The sequence below is a fragment of the Piliocolobus tephrosceles genome, chromosome Y (assembly GCF_002776525.5).
Source record: "Piliocolobus tephrosceles isolate RC106 chromosome Y, ASM277652v3, whole genome shotgun sequence".
In the NCBI taxonomy this organism is placed as follows: Eukaryota; Metazoa; Chordata; class Mammalia; order Primates; family Cercopithecidae; genus Piliocolobus; species Piliocolobus tephrosceles.
Genome location: NC_045456.1, coordinates 17,751,934 through 17,775,066, shown reverse-complemented (window position 1 = coordinate 17,775,066; position 23,133 = coordinate 17,751,934). Strand labels below are relative to the sequence as shown.

At 41.2% G+C, this 23,133-nt stretch overlaps 1 protein-coding gene across 4 annotated transcripts in view; it reads right to left on the bottom strand.

Moving 5' to 3' along the window:
• Window positions 1-23,133, bottom strand: part of NLGN4X (neuroligin 4 X-linked) — a 346,528-nt gene that overhangs the window by 282,215 nt on the left and 41,180 nt on the right. The window lies entirely within an intron of this gene.

Genomic DNA, 23,133 nt, shown 5'->3' with positions numbered 1-23,133 from the left:
AGGAAAGGAAAGGAAAGGAAAGGAAAGGAAAGGAAAGGAAAGGAAAGGAAAGGAGGAAGGCAAATATCTCAACCATGAGGTCTTGCCTAGCTCTTGCCACACCCTCCCAGGTGAGACACTTCTTCCTGTCTTCTTGGCCATCTCTCCCCAGTGGCTTTGGTGGAACCTGAGACCACCTTAGCTGAGCTTCCCTAGAGGCCACAGCTATGCACACAAGTAATGAATAAAAGACTCCAGCGCTTCTCTCATCTAGAAAATTAAACATCTATGCCACTTGCATAGGGCAGGGAGATCTTTCCCAGGACCAGGGAACCTCCAACCTAGAGAGCAATCCCAGCAACTGCACGCATGGTCCTTCTCTGTCTGAACCAAAGCTACTTAAATATCAAGACTAAGACGTGAAACTAAAGGAAGGTCAAAGACAAACATGCCCTTCCATTCACAAACACATCAAAAACCACGGTCCAAGTAAGTTTTCATCTGAAATCCCACAAATTAATGGAGGAAGGGAACCTATCTGAGGAAATAAAGTTTCATTAATTGGCCACTGGATGTCATGCACCGGGAAGAAGTCTCTTCTCTTTAAGGCCCATGGAGAAGAATTCCAGGAATGAACAGAATCAAAGGAAGCATCTCAAACCCTGCTTCTTCTCCATCCCCATCTTATCCACTCACTCCCCACATCCCAAGTCCAAGAAAAAATAGGATGAAAGGATCAAGGTTATAGAAGCTCCAAAATTATTTCACAACAAGTGGCAAAATCCTCCCCATTCCTGAAACTCAAGAAGAGTAGGACTATCATTTGCCTCTCTTTTGAATTATAACCGGAACCATGGCCCTTTGAAATCTCAAACCTTCCCACTGTTTTCCTTAAATACATCCGTGGGAAGATTTCCTTCTCCCTATCACTTCTTTCTGTATAGATAGGATTTTTAAAGGTGGATCTTTCTTTCACTACGGTAATCAGATGTCACAGATTTTCTGCAATTAATGCTTTCCTTGGCTACTTCTAGACCTCCTATTAAGAGCTATTCTCTTTCACTCCCGCCTATTCTTCACAACCCAATTAAACCCTATTAAATGCTCTGCCATGACTGTTCTATTTCCCCCACATTTAATTATCCCTTAATAAGCCTGTGTTCCTGCATGTTCTTTTCAACTGGCCCACCCCAGACTGTGTAAGTTAGAGGGTGTGACTGTCCACATCTATAACATCTTCAGGCTAAATTATCATCTGGTGAACATTCCCTCCATGGAAATCTATCAACAAGGCAAGTGCTATATTAAGACTAAGTTCCGTTCGCAACTTCAAATACTAAAGCATCATAGACTGATTCAGTCAAAAAGGTTTTTAAACAAAAAACATAAAATAATTTGCATCTATTATGTTTAGGCCCTTTGAATTAATTGGATAATTAGGAAAACATACTGAATTTGTGGGAGGACACATACTAATTCTCCAATAACTGGTTTCACTATGTATTAACACATACATATTGCTCACTGCATCCTGGAATTCCTAGGCTCTAGCAATCCTCCTGCTGGTCTCAGCCCCACAAGAAGCTGGGACTACAGGCGTGTGCCATCATGTCGAGCTATTTTTTTTATTTTTTGAAGAGATGGGTCTCTCTATGTTGCAGGCTGGTCTAGAACTCTGGCCTCAAGCAATCCTCCTGCCTCAGCCTCCCAAAGTGCTGGGGATTATAGGCATGAGCCACTGCACCTGTCCTTTTTATTTTTTTGAGACAGGGTCTTGTTCTGTCACCCAGGCTGGAATACAGTGGCAGGATCACAACTCACTGCAGCCTCGACCTTTTGGACTCAAGCAATCTTCCTGCCCTAGTCTTTCAAGTAGATGAAGAGCCTTTAGTAACACACTAGAGAACGTTAAAAAATCATTAGCTTTTTTAAGATTAAGGACATTCTAAGAGTGAAGTTATAAAGCCAAAACCCATAAAAGATAAAGGAAAAGCGGACGAGGCGGTATGCAGACTGTCCTCTCTCAGAGGGTCCCTTCTTGTGGAAACAGACTGCTATTCCAGGTCAGAGGGAGAGTCCCACAAGGCAAGACAGATCAAAGGTATCCCCAAGACAGAAGGGAGCCAGTGAATAAGTCCTACTGAAATCAATAATTTGAGCAACAGACCGAAAGATAAGATCATGTCACCTCCCAGCTGTAAATATCAGCACTGCATGGATTTGAGTTGTCGCCTAGGATAAAAATGACTCCTCAAAAGCCAATGCTTTGTAAGCCACTGGGTTCTCATTTAACTACACCCTGAGGATGGTCAACAAATAATCGGACGTTTACCAGGCAGAAGGTACACTGAAGAAACGCAGAACACACTCGCTGCAAAAGATAGAGAAAGCATTCACTTCCTGGGCGCCAATGCTCTTTGGTAGGAACTCAATCCTCCTCACTTTTGAAGCTTGGGAAAGGCCAGATTATAATGAAAGCAAATCTGGCCTCTGCACAAGCATCCTTGACCACGGAACGAATTTCTAGAGCTGGTAATTACGTCCTTGGCCCTCGAGTTAAAGGGCGTCACAGAATTAGACCAGCGGAATGCACAGAGCTCCTCCAAGAAGCCACTTAGGACGACTGCCTGGGAAATGCAAACTGAGAAAATTATATTTCATTCAACCTCATGTGTGGTCGGAGAAACAGGAGGAATTGGAACAATTAAGCCAGAATGGTGCCATGAACCATGCACAATTGGCTTCCCGTAGGATAGACAAAGCATTCCACACAGGAGAACATTGTGTGACTTCAGTTAAGAAAGGGAAAAAAAAAAAAAATGGAAAGCTTGGGAGAAGCATTAGGTCATTTTCAAGCAATTAAAGCCTTTCTACAAAGAGCATATCAGACAACAAAGAAATGGCTGAGTGGTGAAGTTGGCTCAATCTAAATCATCATATTAGTAGTAGTTTATTACTGAAACAACTGTGCCTTGGTGAAGAGAACATGACACAAGATTTTTTTTTTTTTAGACAGGGTCTCACTCTGTTGCCCAGGCTTGAGTGCAGTGGTATAATTTCAGCTCACTGCAGCCTTGACCTCCAGGGCTCAAGCGATCCTCCCGCCTCAGTCTCCTGAACAGCTGGGAACACAGGCATGCACCATCACACCTGGCTAATTGTTTTTTTCTTTTTTTGTAGTGACAGGGTTTCACTATGTTGCCCAGGCTGATCTGGAACTCTTGGGTTCAAGCAATCCTCCCACCTCAGCCCAGCACGAAGTGCTGGGATTGCAGGCATGAGCCACTTCACCCAGCTAGAGATTTTTAAATTCAAGTAAGAATCTGAGCTACCTAGATCCATGCTTCCTAAACTCTGCTATATCTTGGAATCCCTAAGGAGAACTGAAAAATCTCACTGCCCAGTCTGCATTGCAGACCAAGCAAATCGGAATCTCCGGAGGACCACAACACAGGTACTGACACCTGTTACATTCTCCAGGTGATTCCAATGGGCAGGTACAGTTGAGAAATCATGCTAACTGTCATATTCACATTCACATACCATTCAATCTTGGCCTTATCATTTTTCTTTGGAAAAAATTTTGTTTCAATAAAGAAAGGCATGCATGAAGTTTTAAAGGTCAAACTACAAGTGTTATTTGCACAACAAACAGCACTTTCTTGCCCAACATACAACATCCCATGACCACACTCACTTTAGAAAGCAAATGCTTTCAGATTTCTTAGCTTCTCCTCTCCAAATATATGCTCCATGATATTTCTAAGTAATAGTTTATGCTATTTTTGATACATTATTTTTAGATATTACCTATAAGTTATCAATGGGCAACCACCACTCTATTTGCCCCTTCTGCCTTTTTTTTTTTCTTCTTTTGAGACAGGGTCTTGCTCTGTTGCCCAGGCTGGAGTGCAATGGTGCAATCACAACTCACTACAGCCCCAACCTCCCAGGCTCCAGCGATCTTCCCACCTCAGCCTCTGCAGTAACTGGGACTACTATGCACCACCATGCCCAGCTAATCTTCGTATTTTTTGTAGAGGTGGGATTTCGCCACATTGCCCAGGCTGGTCTCAAACTCTTGGGCTCAGGAGATCTGCCTCTCTTGGCCTCCCAGAGTGCTGGGATTACAGGCATGAGCCACTGCACCCAGCCTTCTCTCTTTAACTTTATTGTAACTGTGCAATTAATAATTACTCCTGAATGAAGCATTCTGCCCCAATTAAATCTCCTTCATTGAGTTGCCTCCTGTTTTATCTGGAGACAACAACTCCTTCCCATTTTCATTTCATGCTTTTCTCTGTGTCTATTGTTCAACTTTTCTGAATGTTCCAAGGGAACTAAAGCCCATCTCAAGTACTATTTCTACATAGTCAAATGGCTCATTTCCTTTTCTATTATGTACTTTCTCCTTGAAGTCTCACTCCAGGATTCCAGCTGTTTCTATCTTTTAACGTTCAGTGAAAACATGAAGCATTCTATGACATTATAAATTCTTGATTCTTAACAAGTTTTTTTTTTCTTTGCCTCTGATATGGTTTGGATCTGTGTCCTTGCCAAAATCTTATATTGCATTGGAATCCCCAACGTTGGAGATGGGGCCTGGTGGGAGGTGATGGCATCACGGGGAGCAGAGTTCTCTTGAATGGTACTGTACATCCCCCTTGGTGCAGTGTAGTGAGTGAGTTCTCAGGAGACCTGGTGATTTGAAAGGGTGTAGCACGTCCTCTCTCTCTCTCTTCCTCATGCTCCAGCCACTTAAGATGTGTCTGTTTCCCCTTCACTTCTGCCATGATTGACACGTGCCTGAGGCCTCCCCAGGAGCTGCCATGCTTCCTATACAGCCTGCAGAACCATGAGCCAATTAAACCTCTTTTCTTTGTAAATTACCCAGTCTCGGGTATTTCTTTATATCAATGCAAGAACAGATTAATACCGCCTCCAAGCTCTTAGGATCTTCCCTATACATTTGTTCTTCTGAAACCTCGCAATGCGCTTTTGGAGTTTGGAGTTTCAATTCATTCACTATGGTGAGCCCTGAGTGTTGTTTCATAAGCCTGGAAGTGTAGATCCCTCAGCACTGGGATTATTTTAAAAATTATTCGTGGCCGGGCGCGGTGGCTCAAGCCTGTAATCCCAGCACTTTGGGAGGCCGAGACGGGGGGATCACGAGGTCAGGAGATCGAGACCATCCTGGCTAACACGGTGAAACCCCGTCTCTACTAAAAATACAAAAAACTAGCCGGGCGAGGTGGCGGCGCCTGTAGTCCCAGCTACTCGGGAGGCTGAGGCAGGAGAATGGCGTGAACGCGGGAGGCGGAGCTTGCAGTGAGCTGAGATCCCGCCACTGCACTCCAGCCTGGGCGACAGAGCAAGACTCCATCTCAAAAAAAAAAATTATTCGTAAGTCACTTTTGCTTATTTGTATTCTATGTTGTCGTTCCTGAAAATACTCCTTGAATATCAGATTCCTAGAGTCTCCATATTCATTCCTTTCCATTTTGCTCTCTCTCATTGAAGTTTTGTCCATTGGAGATATCCTCATAATCATTCTCCAACATGAGTATTTAATTTGCCTAATATGTCACATTTTAATAGAATTCCCATGTTTTTTATGAGTCACTATTTCATCGTATCTCCCACGAGTTACAGATTAGAAATGTTGTCTCTGTTCTCTTGGTTGGTGTTGTGTGTGCTACCTGCAGATGATTCTTTTTTCAATTTTTAAAAAGAATTTCTTATTGAAAGCTTCTCGAAAATATCTAGGATGAAAGACGGTCTTTTCTCACTTAAGAATCAGGTCTAAGTGAATAGCCAGGAGTTGTTCCTCAGCAGGTGAACACATTGTACAGTAAATAAGTAATAGGCCCAAACGGCCTCCATATGCCAGTTACGGAATACTTTTCTCTGCCAGTTCAGTTTACCAAGAAAGGGATCCTCCAGGATGGACTGGAAGGAGTACAGCGACTTTCAACTTGGAAGGAAGGACAAGAAAGCTGATGGCTGTGAGTATGCACAGTTGAGACAATTCCGTTACAGACACGGAGCCTGGGCCCTCACCCCCACTCCACTCTCTGATGTCTCTGGGTCGTTATGTCCTAACTTTCTCAGGACAGATACGGAGTCTGGGCTCTCGCCCCCACTCCACTCTCTGATATCTCTGGGTCCTTCTGTTCTGAGTCAACTTCCTCCAAAATAAATTTCATCTGCTCCCTGTGGAGAGGAGGGAAGGACTGTACTTTGGCCACACAGCATAGAAACCTGTATTCTAGGCTCAACTGCCCTAAGAGTTTTGTACGAAGTTAAAAAAATGTGTGTTGTTGGGGCTCAGAGAATGATACCACAAAAGGAAGGTTTCAGCAGCCTGAGGCAAAAGGTTTTTCTCTGACCCTCCCCTGACCTGCTATCTCTCAATTCCATTCTCCCTGGAGACTGGCCATAGGAACTGGAATCCCTCCTCCCTAAGGCAAGTCATACAAACCAGACTCCTTCCCCAGAAAGCACCCATGAAACCAAAACAAGATGACCTCAACTTTCTCCTGCCTTTCTGTAAACATTGGCCATAAAGAAATCCTCTGACCTGCCTTTTTGACTATAGGTCCTAAGACCCCTATTCCAGAGAGGGTCCTACCTGACACCCAGAAGGAACGCTGTTCAGACAGGCCAAGAAGAATCTAGACAGAGAGGCCTGGCTGGGTTTCCCCACTCAGGCCACCAGCTTTAGATCAGGCCCTTTTTGTCCAACCCTATTTCTACTGGGCTGTCCATAGTTTGTTGAACCTTAGCATAAAAACTGAGTTTCCAAATAACCCCATTAAAGACTGTGCCAAGGGCTGGGAGCGGTCCCTCATGCCTATAATCCTAGCATTTTGGGAGGCCAAGGCAGGCAGATCACTTGAGGTCAGGAGCTCAAAACTAGCCTGGCCAATGTGGTGAAACCCTGTCTCTACTAAAAAAAAATACAAAAAAATTAGCCAGGCGTGGTGGTGGGCACCTGTAATCCCACCTATTTAGGAGGCTGAGGCAGAAGAATTGCTTGAACCCAGGAGGTGCAGGTTGCAGTGAGCTGAGATCGTGCCACTGCACTCCAGCCTGGGCAACAGAGCTAGACTCTGCCTTAAAAACAAAACAAAAACTGTGCCAAGAACATGAACACAAACTTCTGAAAAGAGGGCATATAAGCAATCAATAAACATCTGAAAAATGCTCCACATCACTGATCACTAGGGAAATGTAAATCAAAACCACAATGAGAAACCATCTCACACCAGTCAGAATTACCATTATTTAATAGTCAAAAAAATAACAGATGCCAGTGAGTTTGCAGAGGAAAAAGGAACACTTATACATTCTTGGTGAGATTGTGAATTAGTTCAGCCACTGTGCAAAGTAGTTTGGAGATTTCTGAAAGGACTTAAATAAAATAAAACTACCATTTGACCCAACAATCCCGTTACTGGGTATATACCCAAAGGAAAATAAACTGTTCTATAAAAAAGACACATGCATTTGTATGTTCACTGCAGTACTATTCACAATACCAAAGACAGACATGGAATCAACCTAGATGCCCATCAGTGGTGGGTGGAATAAATAAAGAAAATGTGATCTCTACTAAAACGTGGTCTCCACATATGCACTGCGGAATACTATGCAATCATGAAAAAGAACAAAATCAGGTCCTTTGCAGAAACATGGATACGGCTGGAGGCCATTATCCTAAGTGAATTAACATAAAAACAGAAAACCAAATATTGCATGTTTTCACTTATAAGTGGGAGTTTGAGAAAACATGGAAATAAAGATGGGAGCAATAGGCACAGGGGACTACTAGAATGGGAAGGCAGTAGGGTGAGGACTGGAAAACTAGCTGGTGGTCACTATGCTTACCACCACTGATTGGGATCAATTGTACCCTATACCTCAGCATCATGCAATACTCCCATGTAGCAAACCTGCACACATACCCCCTGAATCTAAAATAAAAGTTGAAATCAAAAAAAAAAAAATTGGACAGTCTCCCTTGTATCTTTGTGTACTCATTCTGTCCTCATTCTGAAGGCTCCTATGTTACACAAATCTACAACTTAATAACTATGTATTGCTTTCTCCTATTAATCTGCCTTTTGTGACATGATTTTCCATGACCCTCCAGTGGGTGAAGAGGAAGTTCTCCCTTGGCTAATACAACATTTAATCCAACCTGGATATAGAGAAATACCATGTTCTCCATCATGTCTTTGAAATGATTTGCTATGATTTTTCCTCTGAGAAAAAAACAGCACAGCAGCAATACAATCACTCAAATTCTAACTTGAATTTTTTTAAATGATATGGTTAGGAGAAAGGATGAGTATGGTATAAAATTATCTCGATATTTCTGTCTCAAAGTAGAGAAAATGCTGTCTATGAAATATAATCATTTTATTAAACACTACCCAACGCCATGTAGTATATAAGCAGTTTCAATATTTCTCAAGTACTATTACATTCTTTTCTCCTACATATCATCATATAGCATTTGTTTTTGTTTTTCCTTTTTATCTGGCAAAGATGCTGCTAATACCAGTGATTAATACAATTTTTAAGTAAGAAATAGAACTAGAAGTGAAAACTTACATAGAAAAGTAAGATGGAACAAGAAGTGAAAACTTACATAGAAAAGTAAGATGGAACAAGAAGTGAGGGTTAAGATATGGGATACATTCGACAACCTATAGTTCTAGACTTTCCTCAATTAACTCTCTCACTTTCCTCTATGTTTGTAATCCAATTATCTCAAGACCACAAGCAGTGACTCTCCTGTTTGTCATTCTTCTGAAGGGCTCAGTGTGGCCTCTAGGGCTCCTACTCTGGCCAAGAGTCTCTAATCTGAAAATGAAGCAAAAAATCTCATTTATCCCTTCAGAGAACAGGTGAGGTAACTGATTGTTATGGGGCTCCCACTAAGCTCTAAGTAAAGTCAATGAATATGCTAATATTCTACTAGATGTGATAACACAGAAGTACACTACCCCCAAAACTCAAAGCAAGGCTGGGCGAGGTGGCTTACACCTGTAGTCCTGGCACTTCGGGAGGCGGAGGTGGGCAGATTGCTTGAGCCCAGGAGTTCCAGACCAGGCTGAGCAACATGGTGAAACCCCATCCCTACAAAATATACAAACACGCCTGTATATCTGTAGTCCTGGCTACTCAGGAGGCTGAGGTGGGAGGATCGCTTGAGCCCAAGAGGTCAAGGCTGCAGTGAGCTGAGACGGCACCACTGCACTCCAACCCAGGCAACAGAGTGAGACCCTGTCTCAATTTTTAAAAAAATGAAAGCAAAGAAAGAGTGAATACAGTCACCATAACCATTAGCATGTTCCCATCCACAATCACTTGTGAAATGGTGAAATTCAAATGAACTATGGGTGAAAAAAAAGAACACATATATCTAACTAGATGCACTGCTTACTTTCCTTCATCTCCGTAAGGCAGGAAATACAAAGCTGACTTTGAAATGTATTGAAGACAAACTACTATTAAATAGAGTTGCCTCTCAAAGCAGAACAACGCATTACAGCTGTTTTGGGACAATACCAGATACTATATTCAAAATTACAGGTGTTCTCATGCCCTTGGGTCTCTTATACAAATACATCAGCAGTATTTGACAATTTCCATATCCCTAAATTTGCAAATAGAAACTGAAAAGTTTGTCTCCACGATGGTGTGGGATTAACTTTCCAATTTTAGGATTAAATATACAGAAAATCAAATCCTATATGCTTTCCTCAGAAGGACAGCTTAGGCCGAGAAAGGTTGCAAAGATGTGGAAAACATTTACATCCAGAGAAAAGACAAGAGATAACAGGATAGCAGATGTAATTTTCTTTAACACCAATTCATATTACATTTGTCTAAGCTTTCAAAGATGTTCTACACACATTACCTTATTTAAAGGTAGAGTAAAGATTTGCTACTCAGGTATGTGTGTTTCATGAATGTAGACACCAATAAGTCTGTGTTGCCCTATGAACCATCCTTATCCAAAGTACTGATGCCAGTTGGCTGATCTGCGGAGAAGTGGGCACTTCCAGGTGCCTCCTCTCAATTTCTTGTTTTCCATGTTAAAAACAGTATTGCAAAAATAGGTCAAATTAATCCCTTTGGCAAACACATTGTCACTGTCTTGGAGGGATCATTTTGCTGAGTGCATTCTCATTCCCAATGCACGTATGTGTTTTAGAATTCAAGAAAAGTAGGTTCCTTCCTTTTATGAAATGTGATAAATAACAAAGGATTTACGTCCCCTAGAAATTGATATTATGTTCCAGGCAGTGATTACATTCTAGGAGGGTTTCCAGTTGAATACATGGTTTTCTAAATTACTTCACAATGTCACGCCATGAGAGAAATACCACTGTTCCCATTTTACAAAGAAGAAAACAAGCCTCCGAAAAGCTAAGACCTGTCCAAGGAGTTGATGCATACACACACACACACACACACACACACATATATATATATACACACACACATAATATACACACACAAATACACACACGTACATACATACATACATACATACATACAGATGTTCCTGGAATTGCAGTGGTGGTTATGTCTGAAAAACCCATGATATGTTGACAATATCATAAGACAAAAATGCACTGCATACACCTAACATACCAAGCAGCAAAGCTAGTCTAGTAGCCTAGTGTACTCCAAATGTGCTCAGGACACTTACTTTAGCCTACAGTTGGGTAAAAGCATCCAACACAAAGCCTAATTTATAATAAAGTACTGAGTATCTCATGTAACTTACTGAATCCTGTACTAAAAGTGAAAACTAGAATGACTGTATGGGTACTGGAAGGAGGATTTCTAGTGAATGCTGTAAACCAAAATTAAAACTCTAAGGCCCCAATTCACTGAATGGAATCCCTCTCTGCCAAAGGCATTCCAAAGTAAACCTGAAAAACCAGTTCAGGCCATGAGGGGATGTGGGGATTGGACATACCTCATTATACCCTCCTCCCTTTGAAACTCAGGCACAGTTGGCCAGCATTAACATTAAAACAGAGATAATAAGACTAACCAAACAGACTCTTGGTGGCAAAAAAAAAAATATCAAATTCCAACCTGACTCTGGTATCGCCTCACATGGTAGATAGCAGGCCCTAAAAGAAATCAAAGTATTTTACCACAAAACATACTTCTTTGATATATTTTGAAACAGCCCCGCAAAGCTGTCTCTTATAAGGAAAATCTACATTCTGTAGAGAATCCCCTTCCCTTGACTGGTCTTTTGCTGATGTTGATGCGATTAGCTGAGCATCTAGCATCTTTCAAGGGTCTGAATGGAAAACTTTTGCCATCTATTGCTTCTAAGGATAGCCAACTATGAGACTTTATCTGCATAAGACCTTGGTTGCTACAACCCCTTTTCTTAACCCAGACACTCCTTTCTATTGATTCCACATCTTTAGATAACTGAACTCTTTCGACCAATTGCCAATTAGAAAACCTTTGACTCCACCCATAACCTAGAAGTCCCTGCTTCAAGTTCTTCCACCTTCCTGGACCAAACCACTGGACACCTTGGACATATTGATGAATGTCTGCCCGTAACTTCTGTCCCCTCCAAAATGTATAAAATCATGCTCAATCCCCTCAGGCACATGTTCTCAGGATCTCCTGGGGCTGTGTCACAATCCTTGGTCACTTGTATTTGCCTCAGAATAAACCTCGTTAAATATTGTACAGAGTTTGACTTTTTTCATCTACTACGTGTATTGCCTTCACACCATCATAAAGTTGAAAAATCATCAGTTGAACCATCACAATAAGTCACTGATCGTCTGTGTCTGTGTGAGTGTGTGTGTGCGCGTGTGTATATATATATATACGTGTGTGTGTGTTTGCGTGTGTGTATAAATATACAGACATGTATGTGCACGTATTTTTTTCCCTAAACCCTGCGCTCTTCATGACCAGGATATTAAGTCTCTTTCTAGTATTATGGTATTCTAGGCAGTGGGGCTGAAAACACTAAACAATAAAACCCCTCAATGTTAATTAAGGTTTAAATTTTCTTGTGCCTCTTAGCACCCTTTTAAAAATATTTGGCAGCGTTAATAAAACGAAATGGTTGCTGACTCTAAATCTGTCCCTTCTTAATTTAATTCAGTTCAGAAAATGCATCCGCAAAACAATATTTTAAATAAAAGTCACAGTCTTCAAGACAAAAGTCATAACTGAGAGAGTTCCCATTGTCTGTGGAAATATGATTTACAACTTTATGGAATCAATAAACTCATTTGTGAAGACCTGATAAGATAAAGTGTTTGCAGCATGGTTGGAAGACTTCCTGCTGAATCTTGAGCAAAGTATGCCCTAAATGTCTTGAGTTTGGATAATCATCCCAGGTCTCTTTCTTCTGACAACTTAGGTAAAATGTCATTATCACCAAGGGTCAGGGTGGGGTGGGGGATCAGGGAGAGCATCCTACAAATTTCGATTTTGAGAAAGTTGGAGCCTGCTCTTTCCAGAAAAGATCTGACTCTAAATTCTTCAGACTACCTTAATATTTTGGAGAAATGTTGTTTAATATACATATCAGTTTCATTATGTTTACCCCTAACTTCCTACTCATTGCCTTGTGTCAGTTCCTTCATGTTGAAGGCGAACAGGCACCTTGATTTTGGATGCACAAGGATCTCAGGGGAAAATCTGCCCTACCATGGCCCAGCCCCGAATCCCGCAAGGCTGCATGCATGACTCCTGCTGAGGCTCAGAAACCAATACCCCAAAATATGGCATTTTGACAGGCTGAGCTGAAGAAGTCCAAGGTCTCTCTGACTTGGACTTCCCCACTGACCGTCTCCCAAAGAGGCTGAAGTTCCTTTATTTGCCTGTGACACAGACTCCCACAAGGAGAATAATTGTTTTTCAACCCCTTCCTGTTACATCATTATCTATTGCAGAAAAAAAAAAAAAAAAAAAAAAAAAAAAACAAGATAAGACCACACCTGAGCAGACAGTTTTCGAGGGCGTCTCCAAGGATCATTTAATTTTCAAAGAGAACCATTTACAAGTTAATCTCTGTTCTAATAATCTCCTCAACAGAATTCCTCTCCTCCCCCTCCCATCACCTGTTTTACCAGGATCCAAGCCCACACTCTTTCTGTAACCTCAGGATGGTGTATAAGCTTCTGGACCTCATTGGGAGGGTGGATCTTCATTCTGAAGGCTCCTGTGCATCTGCATCAAATACGTTTGTATGTCATTTCTCCTGTTAATCAGTCTGACTAGTCAGTGATTTTTCAGTAAAATTTTAGGGGGTAAAGAGCCTTGGCCCCTACAGTTATGACACAGCGAGCGGGGTCAACAAAGCCGCTCTGCTCTTTTGGAAGCCACAGTGCAGAGAACTCAGGAACCCACACTGCTTGCAAAAGAGTAAGAATTTCTCACCAGCCAGCCAGGTTCCTGGTCTCTCTCTCCCTCTGTGCAATCCAGTGGAGTGGACAGTAAAAAATCACTGTTTGTCTCCATGATTTTTCATCGAACCTTTAGGGAGCCAAGGCCCTGGACCACAACACTGCCTAGCTTCCCCGTGTAAGCTCCTAATTTCAACTGGCTCTACCACTTAGCAGCCCAACAACCCTGAGTAAGTAATTTAACTCTCACTATTTGTCTTTATTGGCTGCAAAATGAAGATAACAACTGTGTGGTCTGCAGAATAATTGTCCCCTCCCCCCGGGATGCCCATGTGTTAATACCAGAACTTGTGACTTTGTGTGACCTTACATGGAAAAGGGATTCAAATGAAGGAGGCAGGTGGAATTAAGGTTCCCAGTCAGCAGACCTCGAAATTGGGAGATGATTCCAGGTTATCCAGTGGGTCTGCAGAATCACAAGGATCCTTATAAGCAGAAAAGGGAAAAAGAAAAAATAAGAGGAAGAACCAGAAAGATGACAGAACGAGAAGGACTCGATCTGCTGGTATTGAAGGTGCAGAAAGGAACTTATGAGCCGAGGAAAGTAGGAAGTCTCTAGAATCTGGAAAAGGCAGGGAAATTTGTCCTCTCCTCCAGAAGACAAATTCTGAGCCTCCAAAAAGAATGGAGTCCTGATGATACCTTGATTTTCGCCTCCTCAGGCTCATTTTGAACTTCTGAACTCTAGAGCCGTATGCAGCCACTAAGTCTGCAGTAACTTGTTACTGCAGCACAGATAGGAAACTGATACTAATGGCAACTATCAGGTAGAGTGGTTGAGACCAATGAGTTAATATAAAAAGTACTTGGAACAGGTCCTAGCACAGAAGAAACGCTACATAATTGTCAGCCTATATTATAACTAATAACCAAAGACATAACTCTGAATTAAGGAAGCAAATTAACAGGTACAGTGACAAAGTAAAAGGGAAAATATTAGACTGTGCATAATGATATTTGAGAGCATACAACTCCCCTTACAGTTTTCATTTAAATAATATCCTATTCTATCCATCATTGCTTTTTGTTTGATTGTTTTGTTTTTAAGACAGAGTCTCGCTCTGTTGCCCAGGCTAGAGTGCAGTGACACCATCTTGACTCACTGCAACCTCTGCCTCCTGGACTCAAGTGATTCTCCTGCCTCAGCCTCCCAAGTAGCTGGAATTACAGGCGTGCACCTCCATGTCTGGATAATTTTTGTATTTTTAGTAGAGACAGGGTTTCACCATGTTGGCCAGGGTGGTCTCGAACTCCTGACCTCAAGTGATCCACCCACCTCAGCAGGTGTAATCCCAAGCATGAGCCACTGTGCCCGGCCCCATCATTGTTTTGATTATAATATATCTTGACACGTGCATTTATTTCCTATATCAAGACGGTCAAGATTTATTTATAATTGTACTCATTTGTCAAATAGCAACACACTACTCACACAAAATAATCATGTCCTTTGAATGTGAAAGGTTTGATATTGATGATGAAAGCTCTACAAAGTTTTGAAAATACTAGGATAAATAATAATAATAATAATAAAGTTCAAAACGCAACATTAAAACATGGAAGTAGAACTGAGACTGAAAAAATCCAGATGGCTTCATGGATTTGGGCAAGTCTCATCTCTCTCCCTGCTATGATCTGAATGTTCGTGTCCCTCCAAATTCCTATGTTGAAATTGTGATCCCCAAGATGATAGTATCAGGAGGTGAGGTCCTAGGGAGGCGATGAGGTCATGACGTTGGAGCCTCATGAATGGGATTAGTGCCCTCATAAAAGGGAACTCAGCTCCTCACCCCTTCTACCAAGTGAGGATACAGGGAGAAGGTACCACCTACAAACCAGGATGTGGGTCCTCACCAGACACTGAATCTGCCACACCTTGATCTTGGACTCCCAGCCTCCAGAATTGAGCAATAAATGTCTGTTGTTTACAAGCTACACAGTCTATGGTATTTCCTTACTGCAGCCCAAATGGACAAAAACATTCCCTATGTGCTCTCTAATACTACTATGGCTTCTAGACCACCTAATATAAAATGCAGATATCCACCTTTTAGTTAGACAAAGGTTGAAAGCTTGTGACTTCAAAAACGATGGGTAGCATCATAACAAAGGCAGTTACTACATACAGATTATATAAAGTAATTTAGGATAATTAAATGCCGTCGTGTTCACCCACTGAGCTCTGATAATTGACTCAATGTTCTCTTTGAGTGGAAGTGGGTCCCCCACCCCTATGTACATTAACACCTTGACTTTTCAAATTCTAAACTCCTTGTGGGAAGGCGCCATGTGTTATGATACTTTTGTAATCAGTGGACAAGACAACCCCCGGAAAGCAAACCACAGTGATTTTCCAACAACTACTTCACTGCCTCACACCTGTTTCTACTACTGGAAAGTGGGACAGGATGAATCTGCCTAACCTGCTGGCAGAATGAAATACAACCACGAATATAAAAAGAAATTTCCAAATTCTAAAGCAACAAATGCCTGTATGACTATTCTAGTGAACAATGAATATTTCATTTATTTTCAAAAAAAAGGCATTGTAGTGCAGTGACAGCCACCATCGTAGCCATCGTGCAAATCCTTCAATATCATGATGTGCACAGTTCAACAAAGCATGAGAAATATACTTCTTTCACGGACTTATGCTAAAAGTAAAATCTAGAAATACTAAGTAGCTGGGCATGGTGGTTTATGCCTGTAATCCAAGGAGCCCGAGACAGGAGGATCACTAGAGTCCAGGAGTTAGAGACCAGCCTGAACAACATAGGAAGACTGTGTCTCTAAAAAAAACAAATTGTAAATCAGTCTGGTGTGGTGGTGCATGCCTGTGGTCCCAGGGTAGGCTGAGGTGTGAGATGGGAAGATTACTTGAGCCCGGGAGCTCAAAGCCGCAGTGAGCTGTGATTGTACTACTACACTCCAGCCTGAGCAACAAAGCAAGACCCTGAAAAAAAGAAAGGCAGGCAGGCAAGCAGGCAGGCAGGAAGGAAGGAAGGAATTCTAAGCACCTATTGATCTTTTTAGGTAGGGGAGTATGTGTGTATGCATACATTGAGATATTTACAAAACTACAACATCGAACACAAACTTTTGAAGGACTGAGCTAAGAGAGTTTCTATCTACTAATAACTGAAAAACACCCATCAACTCATTTTGAAACACCATCATGAGGAAAACGAGGCATATTTTGTTCACAAAAGTTAGAAAATATTCATACAGCCAAGAAGAAAGGACAAAGCTTTGGATCATATTGTGTTAGCATCAAGATCACTCCAGTTGCAAAGCGCTAGAGTTTTCTACGTTTTCTACCATATCAACCTGCTCCAATGAGTGTGGGGGCTTTGAGTAATAAGTCATTTTTTAAAATGATAGTAGGTTAAAATTTAGAATAGTGCTACTTATATAATTTTGATGGAATTCCTAAGAGGAGGGAAAGCTAAATGTCAGAATTTCATGGTGCGCTTCTGGAGTGCCTTGGTCTGAGAATTGGATGAGTGTGTGCTGACCATGATGTCCCAGTTTGATCCGTAAGGTGTTCACACCATATTATACGGCTGTCACTGCTTTCAATTTTCTCAGTAGTCTGAACATTTGCCACCTGAAGCCCAATCTCTCAGGTCCAGCCGCTGGAGAGAGACAGTGGTCTTCTCTCAAGACCAGACAGCAAGTGTAAAGTTACAAGGACACCACCAAAGCTAGGGTGCAACCCACTTGCAAAAAGAAGACAGAGAAGCAGGTGGCCTATTCATGACTTAATGTGGCTATGATGTGGGATGCCATAGCTTCTGCTTTTTCATAAGCACATTTCCTTACTCCTTCTTTTCTTCTAATTATGCTGAAGACAAGGATGGTTAGCAAGCAGTGGGTGCTAAAGTTATCTTTTCAGGGCACCTAATAAACAAGTAATAAACTAATATCAAGGCAGTAAGATCTCTTCTAGTTTTTAGTACATTTACCATGTTTTGCCACAGAAAATTAAACATATGCCTTTAATAAATCGGTTCAGTTGGAAAGGATTTAAAACAAGTAACAAGCAAGTGAAAGCTCTAAGTGAATTTCCATGTGAGAGAACACCAACCTAAATCTTTCCTATGAAACTATACCAAAATACAAATTAAGATGAAAATGTGTCCCTATCCAAATCTCATGTTGAACTGTAATTCCCAGTGATGGAGGTGGGGCCTGGTGGGAGGAGATTGGATGATGGGGACAGAGTTCTCATGAACGGTTTAGCATCGGCCCCCTTTGTACCGTATAGTGAATGAGTTCTCATGAGATCTGTTTGTTTAAAAGTGTGCAGCACCTTGCCCCTCTCTCTCTCTTCCTCCTGCTCCAGCCATGTGAGAAAGCTCGCTCCCCCTTTACCTTCTGCCAAGATTCTAAGTTCCCAGAGGACTCTACAGAAGCAAAAGCCACCATGCTTCCTGTACATCCTACAGAACCATGAACCAATTAAACCTCTTTCCTTTATAAATTACCCAGCCTCAGATATTTTCTTATAGCAATGCAAGAACAGACTAACACAACATTCAACGTTCAAGTGTAACGCTGGGTATGAGAGTTGATTCTAGGTAACTAGCAACAAATGCATCTGTTCATTGTTTATAAACGTAGACAGTAGTGGCAGAACTGTACTAACAAAAAAATGTCTCGGAGTTGCCATAAACTCCAGTTAAGCCACTCTCCACAGGACTTTGGAAGGCCTAAAGTACTGACAGCTTTTTTATTTTTTTATGTTAACTTTCATTTCTTGATGTTATTTTCAAAGTATTACCCTTTAATATCTTCCCTGGAGCAGAGTTATATCCACAGACAAGGTTATCAGTTCATTTCCACCACCCTGCCCTGCTTTTTTCTTTAAGTAAAGTGAAGATAAAGCATTCTTTGGGGAAAAACAATATTGCATTCGGAGGCACCAATATCTTGCTTCTCTCTCACTCTAAATGACAGCAACTCTAAGTCTCTGTGCTTAGGATGGAACTTAATTTTCAGTCTCCCTGGTATATCAGCCGTTATCAGAAATATGAGGGTAGGCCTGTGGGGAATGAGGATAGTTTAGGGCATCTGAAATTCTCTACCTCTTTTGACAAGTGTGTGTGGATGTGAATAGATTTTAGCGGTGGTACAAAGAACCCTCAAGTGTTTCATGACTACTTTAGTAATCTATTACACTATAATTGTACCTATGCACACAGACGTTCACACCATGGAACCAACATGAATATATAGATTTAAAAGTGATAGACTAAAAAGGAGTGAAACTATCTCTAAACATAGATTTAACTACTCTGATTTTATGGTAATATCATTAATCCAATAAATAATTTTTGACTGTGTGTCTTAGTAGTCCTGTTTCCCGCTGCTTATAAGAGAACATCTGAAACTGAGTAATTTATAAAGAAAAGGAATTTATTTCTTAAAGTTCTGGGGACTGAGAAGTCCAAGGTCAAGAGGCTGCATCTGGTGAGAAGGTTCTTGCTAATAGGTACTCTCTGCTGATTCCTGAGGTGGCCCACGTTATCCCATAGCCAGAGGGCTCAGTGCTACCTCAGGTCTCTCTTCTTCTTCTTAACCAATTAATCCTTTTACACATTAATCCATTAATCCTTGATCCAATCACCTCTTAAAGGCCCACCTCTTAATACTGCCACACTGAGAATTAAGTTTCAACATATGTTTTGGAGGGGATATTCAAACCATAGCAGTGGGGCACTGCATTAGATGGAGTGGTGATTACAATAACGTAAGATATTTCCTGTATTCAGGGGAATTTTTAGTCTGGTAGAGCAGTAAGACATTTAAATTAACAAGAGAGGAAAGAGAGTTATAATGGAAGTACTCTTTTGGATACATGATTATAGAGGGGGAGCAGGTCATGGAAGGCTCCCTTGAGAAATGACCTTCAGGTGAATGCGGAATCATTAAGATCTCCACTGCAGGGAGAAAAGTCAGGCAAGGGAGGAAGATAGCAATAACAGTGATACGGAGGTCTATGGTTGAACACTGCTGGTACCAGAAGGTTCTGTGTCCTTCAACATGACTGAGACACAGGGTATGTAGACAGATGTCATGAATTGGGATAGAAAAGGGAACTTAGGGCCAAATCACCCAAGACCATTTCACTGGCCATCAGTCTTTGGTCACACACTTGATAATATTCCTAACATACCTTCCATCAAGTACACAATGTACAATGGGATTCCCAAGGGAGATGGAGCAGGGAGGAGGGAAAGAGACAAGGGAAGAAGGAAAATAAAGAGAAAAGCAGTCAACGGGGAGAAAAAAGGAAAACAAGAGTGTTGTCAAAGATGTTGAGGAAGGCATCCCAGGAAAGGTGTCAAGAGGCAGAAAGATGTTGCAGAGGCCAGATGAGATGACCCCCGAAATGCATCAATCATACAATCATAGCATCCTGAGGCTGAGTAATGCACTGTCCCCAAAGCTGTCCACATCTTAATCCCCAGAGTCTGTGAATATGTGACCTTTCACGGCAAAGGGACTTTGCAGATGTGATTAAGTTAAGGATGCTGAGGTGAAGAGATGGTCCTGGGTTAGCTGGGCGAGCCCAGTGGCATGACAAGGGCACTTATAAGAGGGAGGCAGGAGGGTCAGAGTCAGAGAGGGAGATGTGACCTGCTGCAAAAGCTAAGGAATGCGGGTAGCCTCCAAGGGGGAAAAAGACAAGGAGATAGATTCTGACACTTATCGATTGTAGCTCCACCAGGTCCATTTCAGAAAGTGGCCTCCAGAACCATGTTTATTAATGGGTGTTCTTCAAACCATTGTTTGTGATTATGTGTTACAGCTGAGAACATGAACATGCTGGGGAAGGAGTGGAAAGTAAGGAAAAACAAATGTGACTGCTCCTTCTGGAATCCTAGTTAAGAAGTATACAGCAGGGATGAAACAGGGCTGCGAGAAAGTGTCCATTAGATGTGAACGACTGTATTTCCAAATATAGAAGACATCAGAAAGAAATCAATTGAAACAATTCTCTATAAGCATCTAGTGGAAAACATTTGTAGAAAAAAAGCATATACTATTAGAGCTGGAGTTTGCTTTCTAAGCCTTGAAAAGTCAAATCATTTTGAAATTTCTTTCCAAAGCAGTTTAACCTTCTAAACACCAAGAAAAGAAATACTGGACAGGCGTTGTGGCTCATGCCTGTAATCCCAACACTTTGGGAGGCTGAGGCGGGCAGATCATGAGATCAGGAGATCGAGACCATCCTGGCTAACACGGTTAAACCCCGTCTCTACTAAAAATACAAAAATTAGCCAGGCGTGTTGGCGGATGCCTATAGTCCCAGCTACTTGGGAGGCTAAGGCAGGAAATATGCATGAACCTGGGAGGCAGAGCTTACAGTGAGCCAAGATCATGCCACTGCACTCCAGCCTGGGCGACAGAGCGAGACTCTGTCTCAAAAAAAAAAAAAAAAGAAAGAAAGAAAAAAGAAAAATAAATAAATACTGCAATTTCTTTAACTACACAAAAACAAGATGGCATTGCTGTTGAAAATCACGTCAAAGGTCCACTTGCTTTGAAGGATAATTAGATTAAATAGAACGTTTCCTAAAATCAGTAATGTTCTGGTTGGATAGTCAAGGAATCCCAACTCATGTGGTACTATTTTATCTCTTTTAATTATTTTCTCAGATGGTTGATGTCACATTATTTCAGAGAGTTGTTCTAAGACTTAATCATAGAAATGGTGATGATTTTAAAACATCTGAAAACACTGAGTGTTAGCAAAATGTGCCCAGTATTGCAGTTGTACTTTAAGTAAAATGTTTAAACTATAACCTAATATTTCAAATATAAAATAATAAGTGATGATTATTCACTCTCAGTTAATTAACTGATTTTTAAGCAAGTATCTGACTTAAACATTGAAAAAATACAACCCATGGTATCTTATCAAAAGAATTAAATTATTTGAGATTTTTAACTAATTATTATAAAAGGCTAAATGGAAATAGTAGTAATAAAAGCTATCAAAAAAACCACCTTTTATGAACTTTAAAATCTGTAGCTGGCAAATATTCCATTTTACAGTTTACCTTGATTAGAATCTTCAACTTTTGAAAGGTAAGAAATTAGTGAAGACATATATCACTGGACATAGTGTGCTGTTCTTTTCATTTACCTGATGCCATTTGCTTATTACTGTGCCAGATTTTATTGGTTAACTTCCTCCCAGAACAGCATAATTTGAACAATCCAATCAATTGCCATTAAAAGGACAAGTGAAAGACTAAACATTCCCCAAGGAAGGTTTAAATTTTCCAAGTAATCGAGAAGAAAATATACCAGCTAAAACAGTAGTCCATTTAGAAGACTTAATTACAGATAAGTCAATGCTAAATAACTTATATTTTTCTGTGCATATATATGAGATCAGAACAAATGCTGGGGGGAAAAATCTCTTATACTCAACATTCAATTGCTTCCAGGTTGCTATCTCCTATAAAAAAAAAAAAAACCCCATAAGACATCGCACTGGTTTTCTTCTCCACCCAGGTTTGCAAAACTCAAGAAGGAAAATGATACCTACTCATACCCTGGTGAAAACAGAATGCTTCCTTTACCAAAACATAGCCCAGAACCCAAAATAACTTAGTCTTCCCATCCAATGTTAAAGCACCACAGGTTTCCCACAGAATGTGAAGGAACTCCACTCAAGAAGTTGGTGGGCTTTGGACCAATACGCAGGAGAGCATAGGCAAAGAATGGCGCCTTCTGAGAGCTGGACAAAACCAGCATTGCCCTGGGGCACTGCCTGCCCTTCTTAGCTGAGGGGATGGGCAAAAGGTTAGGGAACCCATTTGGACTGCTCAGCCAGGACTTAGACCTTACGGCTACTGGTTTCCAGCGAGGGCTTGTTTCACGTCCCCTGAAACTGCTGAGTTGAGAACACTGGCCTGCATCCAACACATACAAAGCATCTTCTACGTGGCCTGCACTGTGATACATACTTGGCAGCATGACATTTCCTTATTTATATTTTAAACTGTGTACAAAGAGGAACAGCACAAAAGTTCATGGACAGGAAAGAGTGACGGCTGTTCCAGGCCTTTGCACTGACCACAATTTACATGGATCATGTTACCTTCTACCTTGCTTTAGTCCTAACTGCTATTTCCCCATCACCCCATGTCACACTTAAATCGACCAAGACTTAGAAACACAATTGAAAATCATGTTTTCAGCAGGCACTGTGGAAATGGAAGTATAAAAGATATATTAAGAGAACATTTTTCAGCAAAAGATCCTTAATCATCTGTGTCTAAAATATATTTAGTTAATACTTACTACAGGTCCACAGCATGCCAGGTGTGGCAGAGAACAACATGCCAGAGAAAGACAAAACAACTCCATTCCCCATTGATATTAATTATCCACTCCAAGGAAGCATACTGAGTCAGAATTACTTCTCTCAAAAATTCCCACGAAAAATAGAATTCAGGAACCCCCTGGTTTTAACTGTACAAAATGCACTTCATTAAAAAGTTTAGTGAAGCGGAATAAAAATCGCAATAATTGTTTGCACTTAATCAAGCGTTCCCTTCTTCTAGATCATGAAACAAATGGATTGGAGTGTGAAAAAAACAGTCAAGATGTTTCTCCAAGATCAATCTGTGCAATAATGAACCTTAGCCCTAAG